Here is an 11,936-nt window from a genome sequence, read left to right as displayed (position 1 = left end):
CGTATACGTAACGAAAGGTTCAAGAAATGAACGCAATCAATCGTACAAACAAACGCTGTATGATGTAAATAGTACGAAAAATTAGTAAGCTTACGCAATAACATGTACATTATACGAAATCAAAAATAACAGAACACAAAAAATTCGTTCAAGTAAATACTCGTGCTTCCGTTTTTTTTGTTCGTTGTTATCCACGTTCGTGTGAAAGTACATTCGTGAATTGTACAAATTATTCGTAAAGTTGCAATTCTATTCGATAACTTGCAGTACGAATGTTCTATACATCCAGCAAAAGTGCTGTACAATCTACGAATTTCATGTTTACGAAATGTGCGTGCAGAGAATAACGAAAAAATATTTTCAGTGTATCAAAGGCAAAGTCATACATATATACTTTGATGAACTGCTGGGAGAACAAAAAGGAAAAATGGTAAATTATGCTTTTTAACAATTTCTGTGATTTAGGTGAATGCAGGAGTATGTCAAAAAACCGAAGAGAATTACGTTCGCCGGGATTGTCGCTACTTATACGTTTGGCTATGGGTAAACTCTGAAAAAGTTATGTTTGCTAGAAGCACCAAAATTCACCGAAATAGGTAAAAAGCTATAATCTTGCATTTTTTTTCAGTTCGAGCTCCAGGGTAAAACCTGTGTTAACCAGTGTTATCTTAAAAAAAATTTAGTATTTGTTTTTGAACTTTGTTTTTGCTAATTTTTGTTTTTTTTTGTTTGAATTTGACGTTCTACACTGAAAAAATGATGACGATGATTTTAAAAACATAAATTGACTCCAAAAACTCAAAAGTTCCGGCTAGTTGGTGTGTCACCCAATCTGACCCGATTGATACAATTTTTATTCACTAACGAGCTTTATTTTGAATTTATCATGAGTTAGTATCTTAGTAGAATCAGATCGTTCGATGCCAGAGGGACTTCACGCATGGATTTCTTCTCAGGTTCACTCCTATCCCCCTACTTGACCCTTTTCTCACGCTTAACTAAAGAAAAAAAGTCACAAAAAGTTCAATTGATACTGTTGGCGACAAAAATAGTCTAGTCTAGTCTAGTCTACACTAACACAGCCAGTACTTGAAAGGATCCTGGAAAATGATATCCACCATTTAAAAAAATGATTTCCATACATTTTTCTTGTCAACGGCCAGGCCTACTGTGTAGCGCTATATAATACAATATAATCTAAGATCGGGGACAATCCGTGATACTGTTGGCGACAAAAATGGTAAAAATTTTCATTCCTTAACAACCACTGTTACAAACCAGTTCATAAAATAAAAAGCTCTTCAAGATTTGATCGAACTTTTTTCGTCGAGTGAAAAATAGTTTGCGGTTCCGATTTCGTCCCCTTGTCCGGATCCTATCTGGTCGTGAAGTCGCCCCGTCAAGATAGTCCGTCGCAACACACTGGTTGCTGACAGTGGTCCGTTCTCTCCGGCAGGTACGTCTCGCCTCGTCAAGATAGTCCGTCGCAACACACTGGTAGCTGACAGATACCTCTCTATGCAATTATAATTGCCGGTACTTGACAGAGTTTGGAGGAGAGAGGAAAACAAGAAAACAGAAATATGATAGTAACAGCAGTAGCACATATTAAAGGAATACGTTTTTTTTTTCCAATTTACATTAAACTATTAACAAAGTTTGACATGTGATAGCACACCTTAAACTAATTGCATTTGAAACAACATTTATTTATTGATTTAGTTTAAATAAATAAATCATTACAATCAATCATCAAATTTTAATCAATAATTAAGTGTTGAAAAACACCATTTTTGATGATAGCTTTCCAATGGTATGTCGGTATAAATCAGATTGAGATTAGATACCGTGTAGTATAAAATTTTACAGTTCACTGAAAAATACCACTTTTTGGGCGCGGCCCCTTCACCATACCGCTAAGTGTGCATCTCTAATCAGCCGATTGAACGGAGAATAAACCGAAAGTAGTTTAATAGATTCGGGTATGCATCATATATGGTCGGCGTGCGACCAGACCGAACCAAGCGCCAAAAACATTATTTCGAGAAATCGGCGATCAAAGTTTACTCACCCTGTATACTTCCTGCAAGCTGCTGCAGAGAAATTTTGTTATAATACCAGTTTATAAGTTCAAATGATTTCGTTTCTTCGTGAAATATAGATTATCAATTTTAAAATCCACTAGTGTTAAAAACTCAATTTTCGAAAAAATGGCGCTTGGTTCGGTCTGGTCGCACGCCGACCATATATGATCGCATCACTGATCTAACGGAACCCTTTCCTACTAACAAAAACCCTCCTTCCTGTGACCTTCTTGGAGATGCGAAAATTCACACGATCTTCAAAAAGTAAGGGTCACACTAACATCCCTTCCCTCTTCCCACCTGATTGCAAGGACGTGACCGGCGTCATTATTGACCCTTCAAAGTATTGAGTCACTAAAACTTGTACCATGAGAATGGTCACTCCCAGCCCCATTCAGTTGTTTCACTGTGCAATTTTACTGATCAAGCTAAGCTAAGCTAAGGTAAACAAATGCAAGAAAAATGAAACAATTCCTTTGAATGCAACCAAAATTGCGAAATCTAAACAAGACTCAACATTAATAAAAAGTTTGAAAAATCTATTGATAAAATAATCGAAACAAAATGGAAGCATTTTGATATATATTTAAAATGATCAATGTCGAAACCAAGAGACAGCGATTAACATCATATTGCAACTACTTCTTCATAGTGTAGCAATTGAATACTTCTCATATCTCCAATGAACCATCCCCTCTTCAATGGTGAGTCATCCAATTGTTAAGTATTCATCTAATTTGACTTAACTTTCATTTCGACCATTGCACATAGGATTACGTAGAACAAAAACTTGGCCAAAATTAAAAAAATGAGTTTTCAGACAGCAAATGTGTTATAAAGTGGTTTTATCTCTATTAAGCTTCATATTTAGACATAAAAACTTATTATTAACAAATTTCGTTAAGTTAAATCACCTAGCAGTGATATATCAACTGCCCTCTGCTATTACTCTGAAATTCGAAAAAAAGTACAAATATGGTAAGAGCTTGTTCTGGTGAATACCTTTTTGCCAATAATAGATTCTGATACTTTTGAAGCGTCATTTAAATCGCTAGCTTTAAAAGGATCGTCTGATATGGATATGTTGGATACCGCAGTGCTCCCAGTAGATCATTGAGTCATGGGAACTGCTTAACTCAACTCATCCAATGATACATTTACGGAGTGATTCGCGATTAAGGCGCAACTAACAAAATGTAAACAGATCTTTTTATTACACCATTGGTTTCGAAAAGACTTACAAAATTCATGGCAAGAATCCTTTCTTTTGTATAAATTGATAAAATTATTTTAATCAATTTTTTAGTTGAGAGCGACAAAACAGTTTATCCAAAACAAAAGATACTTTGGAACTAGGCCCTTTACATTGTTTTGAATCAACGGGCTTATTTGCGAAATATTCCGTAAACAGGCGACGGTAAAAAATTGTAGTATTGTTAGGAAACTATAAGACAAGTTTATTTTACGTCGATTTTTGGTATTGATGTTAATGTTAGTCACTTCCTTTGAACTTACGATTTGTAAATGCAATTCCAAATTTTCAAACTGATATTTCCCAATGTTTATCTTTTGCCAGTTGCGCCCTTATCGCAAATTACTCCAGATTTTCTCTTAGCATTTGCGTTTTGCGTCTCTTGCTTCGATCACTGCAATCAATCCTTTGTTTAGACGAAATGAACGTGAAGCTTCCGACCAACTTTACAATTTTATGGTTAAGCTATACCAATTTTGCCATATTTCGAAACTGTCAATTTAATTTAAACTAACTTTTGAGACGACTTCGTTGATATCTTAAGATCAATTGCTTCTTGAAGGACATTTGTTTTGTTTTTTTTTTTTTTGTAAGATTTGGACCACTCGATCATTGTTTTGGTCTTTTGTGGTAACATTTGATGGTTTTTTCAAGTTTGTATACCAGAAACAGAAACTTTTTATAACTTGAATGTTCGTAGAATTGCGCAATCAACTTGAATAGGGCATTTCTCGGCAAGTTATCATACAATCTTAAGAAACTAATCAAATTTTTACAATCGAATGCATCACAAATGCGCTCATTCAATAAAAAAATATTATCAGAAAATCTGGACGTTCCAACTTCGCATTGATCGCAATCACGAATGGGTCAGCATGGGGCAGATTTTCCTTCTGGTACTTACTCAGAAACACATAAGCTTTCTGATGGTGAGTGAATTTTTGCTGGGACTTGCTGGGAACCCAAACAAAAATCCTTTTTTGTAAAAAAATTGTTAATCAAAAGAAACTGAAAGACACGGGTATGGCAAGACCTTGTTTTGAAGAAGTTTTTTCAACCTATACAACACATTTCTGACCTAAATTTACTTAATATGCCTTTGTTTTTACTGCCCATATTTAATTTACGCCCAAGAATCACTTTAAAGTTATAAAAACATGAGTGGAAATTTATATTTTTCGTAGAACAATTTGTGACTTATTCATGGGCTCTAACTAATACGAAGGTAATGATAGTTACTGTCGTAAGTAAACAACTCAGATAATTTCAAGCTGGCCTTCATACAATGTAGTAAGTATCAGAGAATGCAAAAAGGATCAACAGAACGAGGAACACTTAATTTTTTTTTTCGTATTTTGGCCAGGTTTTTGACTGAAATACTCCTATGCAGCGATGGAAACGAAACGATTATGACCCGATTGTCGTTTTGTCCCAAACTGTACAGATTGCGATGTGTTCAAGTAATGAATAAACTTGAATCCTCTCAGTACGTAACAAAATGTTGATGCATTGCTCACTCGGAAATAATAAATACATAACTAGACTATATACAGCTCTTAGAAGAGAATGATCCGCGCAACTCGTGTTTTTTTCTCCGTACGTGGCTCGTCGCACGAGGAAAAACGATAGCAAAAGAGAATAATAAACTTGACTTGTCCCCTTCGCATCACAGTGACGCAGTAGCAATGATGTGGTATGGTGACGGCGGGAGGGAGAGTTATTTTAGGCTATCGGACTACTTGGGCAACGATTGTTTTCAGCAGGTTTGCTACACCAATTAATGAAAAACTGCTGGAGTAGTGTGAAACATGATATTTTTTTGTTTTATTCATTTAAAAAAAAGGCTGCTTAAGCAGGTAATACAGAAATTAATAGGTACCAAACTTTGCTATTATTCAATTAACCGAATTATCCTACGTTAAGCTTGCGGTTATGCCGAAGAATTTATCTACCTCTCGTTTTGGTTATGGTTTGGTGAATGGAACATTTTCCTCATAATAATTTCAGAGGTAGTGCTAAGAGGAGAGAGAGAGAAGGTGGCTACCTGATATAAATAAATTTAAAAAACGCAAGCTTGGCATAGTTTGCGTGATTGATAGTAGACATTCAAATGCTTGAACCTATCTCCTAAAACTAAATTCTTTTTAGTCGTATTGAACTAAGATTTTTAGTAAAAATAGCAATAATTATTTTCAAGCAACAATAAGTTTCGGGTACCTACGTGTAATATTTTATTTTTTTATCGTTTCCTTTCGGATTGACTTTTTACAAAGAATCACTGCGTTACTTATTGTTACGTAGGAGGGAGGGGGGGGTAGTAGAGACAGTTACGTAACTATCATGTTTGCTCGAAATTGAAAATTTCGGAGAGGAGTCAGACTGATTAGTGGTAAGTAATTTTAGGAGGGGGGGGGGAGTCATGTCGAACGCTACCTATCGTTACATAGGAGGGGGGGGGTCTGAAATCTAGATTTTCAGCGTTACGTAATTTGTAATATAACACGTCGATGTTGCACCATCATGTTTCATATCAGAGCAATTCCATCACAAAACCGGGCAATCAATTTAGTCGACCATTGCAAATACAGTGATCACCCGATTAAATCACCCCCTTGATGATGTTTGGAGTGATAAAATAGGGAAAGTGATAAAATCGGGATTTTTTTTTTTATTATTATTTTGTTATAAAAGATGGTAAACCAATAATTTAACACGTAAAATCAGCGATTTTGATTACTACAAGAAATCGAATCATATGAAAAAGCAGTTCTATCCGTCTGTCTGCTTCTCTGATCCTTATAGACGTGGGAACTACTGTACTAATCGGCGTGAAAATTTTTATGCAGGGGTTTTTGAGGCCGGAAAAGGTTATTAGAGTAGCTCGAGACCCCTTCCTCTTCTTAAAGGGAGGGCTTCCATACAAATATAACACAAACTTCTACGTAACTTAAAAACTAATCAAGCAAATGGAACCAAATTTGACATGGTGAGGTTATTAGGAGTAAGAAATATGTCAATGGTCACTTGACACCCCTCCCTCCTCTGGAAGAGGGAGGGCTCTCATATAAGTAAAACATAAATTTCACTACTAGTTCGTAGGTTAGGTATTAGTGTTTGCATAAAGCTGTGAAGCTGTTCTCTTAGTGTCATACATATCTCAAGCAGCTCAAAAAATTAGTTTCAGCTATTTTCTAAGGTTACGGAAGAGGGATCAGAAATGACCCAAAATGTGTTTATGTGGTTTACTGATAGCCCTTTCACAAAATATCTCTTCAATACATTTCAAAACACATGAAAATTGAGACTTTTTGTACTTTTTCTTCATTCACCCAGAAGCAGAAACAAATCGATGTAACGTATCTAACAGTCACAATCCCTGGCTTTTTAGACCGATAGGCCTGAGCAAAACTAGAGAGGGAAAAAAATCGATGAAGTAGTTGAAACAACACCAATGATTTTAAAAATAAAAAATAATCGATGTCTACAGACATTAAAAGACGAAAGCTTGTATCTTAAATGACAGTGGAACTGGCACTTGTAAATAATTGCGAGATTCGGAGATGGTGGACATACAATGTTATATGATGATAAAATTGGTTGAAAAAGGTGATAAAATCGGGGGCAGATAAAATCGGGTACTGATATAATCGGGTGATTACTGTATTTTCATAGCCAAAAAAAAATCGGTTTTCGATGGTTTTTGATGCCAAATGACTTAGAAACGCATGAAACGTCGAGAATTGGTGTCATCTGAAAAAAAAAATGCAAAAATCGACTCTCTGGGACTTAATCGTTTTTTCAATTGTGGAAGGCGGAGTTTAAAACATTTAGAATTTATTTAATGAAATTGATTGCTAGTCTCTCGAAATAGCCTGTATAATGATATACACTATAAGTAGCATCGAATACATCATAATTCATATTATAGTGAAAAATGAGTATAAAATAAAAAAGCACTTCGGTTCGTTTGATTGGTGTGACGTCTTCGACAAAGTTGTAGATAATAATTCTGTCTTTCCAAAAAAAAAACATTTAAAAAAATCATTTATTGAAAAATAAAATAAGACGAAAAATTAAAAAACAATTATGTATTCAAATGAGCTCATTTTTTAAAAATCTGATTTTTTAATAAAACCTACAAAAGATTGCCAAAACAATGAAACCAGTCCGACCATTTAGAAGGTAAGAAAAAAATGTTATCGTTTTTTGAAAAAAAAAAATTTTTTTTTTGAAAAAACTAATTGTTTGAATCGTTTTTTCAAGAGGAATATTTTTCTTTTGAAAGGACAACATATTATCTACAACTTTGCCGAAGACACTATGTCAATCAAACAAACCGTTTCGACTGTAGACATATTTTTAATTTCCAATAGAGCACTGTATGAGGAATTAAGAATATTTTTACGGTCAAAAAGGTTTATTTGATTGTCATAGTGTACCGGACAAAGTTGTAAATAATAACTTTGTACTTCCAAAAAAGATGTACCCCGTGAAAAAAAAAATAGCTTTTTTTCTGATTCCTCCATGACCGGTTTTGTTGTTCAGGCAATCTTTCGAAGTTTTTATAAAAAAAAAATCGATTTTTTTCAAATGGGCTGTTTTGGATAATTAATTTTTAATTTTCTTTTAATTTGTTTTCAAAAAATCAAGAATATGTTTTTACAGTCTATATTTTTTTGGAAGACAAAACTATAAGTTACAACTTTGCCGAAGACGTCACACCGCTCAAACGAACCGTGCTGGCTCTAAAAGTATTGGTAATCATCAATACCATCATAATAGCATTTTTCAATAGCTTTTCAATATGAGTTCACGTTCACGTTCTGATGATGTAAACTTGACAGAAAATGTATGGTTGAACTGTCAAAACGACGCAAACTCAGAAACAACGAGTCAATTGTGTTGCTTATTGATTGAGATCCCTATCCCTGGCAAAGGACATTATTGTGGTAAGGGGCTGTCCACATACCACGTGGACAGCTTGGGGGGGGGGGTTGTGTGATGTCCACGGTCCTTACAAATATTTTAGAATTCATATGGGCATTTGTCCACGGGGTGAGGGGGGGTCAAAATCGTTAAAAATCTGTCCACGTGGTATGTGGACGGCCCCTAAATAAAACGAATAAATTGTCTGGTACAGCATTCGCATAAACAAGTACAAGTGTCCTAGAGAGTATATTTTTCAAACAAAATCAAAAAACATATTCCATCAGTATCCACCGTTTCATGTACTTTCAAGACACTTGGAATAGAAAACATTATTCAAATTCCATGCACCTCCCGTGTGTGATTTTGTAAATGACATGGAAGCATTCAACATTTTCCGCGAGACACAATCTTAATTTTGGTTGAGTTATTTTTTTTTTCACAGAGTAGTTTTTTGAAACATTTTGTAAATTTGTTTTGAAATATCTTGCCATTTTACATGGTATTTTTTTCCAATTCAACATTGCCACCCTAACGACAATGATGTAGCAAATATTATATTTTCTGAATTTTTCTATTGGTACTGAGTGAAAAGTGATTTTTTTCTTTTTATACTCATTTTTACACAATATTATAAACCACTCTATGTCAAATAAATGAACCACCCTAATGAAACATAATGTATTCGATGCTAGTTATAGTGTATATCATTATACAGGTTATTTCGAAAGACTAGCGATCAATTTCATTAAATAATTTCTTAATATTTTGAACTCCGCCTTCCGCATCTGAAACCGCCATTCTCTACTGCGAAAACTTGCCGAACTTTTTGCGGATATGTTAACCTTTTCTACCTTTTTGTCCATCCTGACACACGTTTTATACAAGCAAGATCTCTAAACCAACTGGGAACTTGAACCTGCCACCAAAACAATCTCATTATGGGAGTAGGAAACAACACACTTTTTTTCACTCTCTTTTTGACAAAAATCTCAATCATTGGCTGAATGATCATGAATGATCTTTGTTCATCATATGTACATATTGCGACTAACCCCATATACTCAGCTGTGCACATTTAGATACAGATGTTGTTGTTAGCAGTCACGACAAGAGGCGAATAGTGCGAAGGAAGAGAAAGAGAGTACGCCAGCAGGGATACTATATACATGGTGCTCCTTTGCAATCCTCGTAACTCGTCTTACACATAGATCTGCTTGCAAATGTAAGAAGAGTAAATGTATATCGCACACTGACAGAGATGTTAATGCATCACAAAGGAGATTAATATGTATTCAAAAATCGCTAGAAACGATTTTCTTCCATCGCTGCTCCTATGTGCATGGGTCACCTGCGCGTATAAGCATAACTAGGTTAGTGTTATCATTCTAAATAAACCCCCTGTTTCTGCAGTACGAACTTTTCATCAGAAAACGTCGAATGCACTTAGTCTTGGGCAGAATTTTTCCAGTGGATCTTTTGAAGTAGGACTACATCTTATCGAAAAGGGTCCATCTAGAGCTTTCTATCGCATCTTGTAAAACTTTTCATACGTAACATTTCAATTGTGAATAGCGATGTAGACAACGACATATATATCACTCCGCGTCGAACACTCGACAGAAACGGACGTGCAAAGTGGTCGTTCTATTAAAATCCGGTCCGTGTGTACGAATAGCCAAACAAAAGAGTGTATTATTCAAGGCCATCAGTTGACAGTCGAGTCCGTGTCGCTGTGCTGAGTGATCTCACACCCGGCTCACTGCTGGTGGCTGTATTGGTGCTGCTGTACTGGTGCTGCTGGCTGCTTTGGGTGCAGCTTCGAACGATCGGACAACCACTGCTGGAAGGAAGAAGTAAAGAGGTACGTGTTCTTGTCGGCGCTAGTTCGCTAGTGCGCTACATTTAGCGCGATGGATATAGATCCCTCGCCTCCCGTGCCACCATCCCCGAACCCCCCTGACCCTGACCCTTCTGTTACCCCCTCCCCTGTTCATTCTCCAGTCCCCCCTCGCCCCAGGCTTTACCCGGACGGATCTCAACAGGGCAGCTATACTGTTTATTTTCGTCCAAAGGCAGGAGTGAATTCAAAGCGATTAAACATACTGCAAATTTCAAAAGACCTGACGAAGGGGTACAAGGCCGTGACCGAAATTTCTAAGGTCCAACCTAACAAGCTCCGTGTCGTGGTCAGTGATCTGGCACAGGCCAATGCTATCGCTTGCTCTGAGCTCTTCACACGCGAGTATCGCGTTTACATACCCGCACGAGACGTGGAGATCGACGGTGTCATAACCGATTCGAGTCTGTCTGTCGAGTGTATCCTAAAAAGCGCAACCGGTTGCTTCAAAAATACCGAAACACAGGCGAAGATTTTGGATTGTAAGCAATTGCGGTCCATGTCTCTCGTCGGCGGTAAAAATGTTTACACTCCGTCAGACTCGTTTCGCGTTACGTTTGCCGGATCTGCACTCCCTAGCCACGTCTCGATCGACCGGGTTCGTCTGCCTGTGCGATTGTATGTACCCCGTGTTATGAATTGCACCAATTGCAAGCAGTTAGGCCACACAGCCGCCTACTGCTGCAATAAGGCACGATGTAGCAAGTGTGGGGAGACTCATGCGAAAGATTCTTGCAGTGTTAATGCTGAAAAATGTATTCACTGTGGGGAAAACCAGCATGAGCTCTCCACATGCCCGGTGTACATGCAGCGCAGAGATAAAATCAAGCGGTCACTTAAGGAGCGTTCAAAGCGTTCTTACGCTGAGATGCTGAAGAAGACCGTGATCACTTCTACCATAACATCGAACCCCTTTGATCTGTTGCCCTCCGATGAAACCGATTCTGACGATTCATCAGCGGGAACATCTTATGCCAATCCTGGGGAGTCTAGGAAGAGGAAAAATGTTTCTTCTCCTAAACTTCCCCGTAAAGGTCCTAAGATTTCCCAAAGTGTAATGAAAAGTACGAACAAACCAAACAGTGCTGCGGAAAAACCGAAGCAAACTCCTCCTGGGCTTGCAAATTTAAAGTCCCAGAAGGAGTTCCCAGCACTGCCAGGAACATCTAAAACCCCAGTTGTTCCTTTTGCACATCCAGTTGATGAAACAAACTCTGGATTAGTGAAATTTTCTGACATTGTGGACTGGATTTTTGAAAATTTCAATATACCCGATCCAATTAAAATTTTTCTTACAGCATTCCTCCCAACAGTTAGATCATTTTTGAAGCAGTTGACTGCCCAATGGCCCCTCCTTGCAGCGATTGTATCCTTCGATGCCTAATTCAACTGCGTATATGAAGGATTCTATCTCTGTCTTACAGTGGAATTGTAGAAGTATTTTACCAAAAATTGATTCGTTTAAAGTTTTGATAAATAAAAACAAATGCGATGCATTTTCCCTTTGTGAAACTTGGCTTACTTCAAATATTGATCTCAACTTCCATGATTTTAATATTATTCGCCTTGATCGAGACACCCCATATGGAGGAGTACTTTTAGGGATTAAAAAGTGCTATTCTTTCTATCGTATTAACCTCCCCTCGTTTCCAGGCATCGAAGTTGTCGCATGTCAAATGACAATACAAGGTAAAGAGCTTTGTATTGCCTCAATATATATTCCTCCCAGAGCACAGGTTGGGCAACGGCTGCTCTTTGATTTAATAGAACTTCT

This window comes from Wyeomyia smithii, chromosome 3, assembly GCF_029784165.1.
Source record: "Wyeomyia smithii strain HCP4-BCI-WySm-NY-G18 chromosome 3, ASM2978416v1, whole genome shotgun sequence".
Taxonomy (NCBI): domain Eukaryota; kingdom Metazoa; phylum Arthropoda; class Insecta; order Diptera; family Culicidae; genus Wyeomyia; species Wyeomyia smithii.
This window is presented reverse-complemented; position numbering follows the sequence as displayed.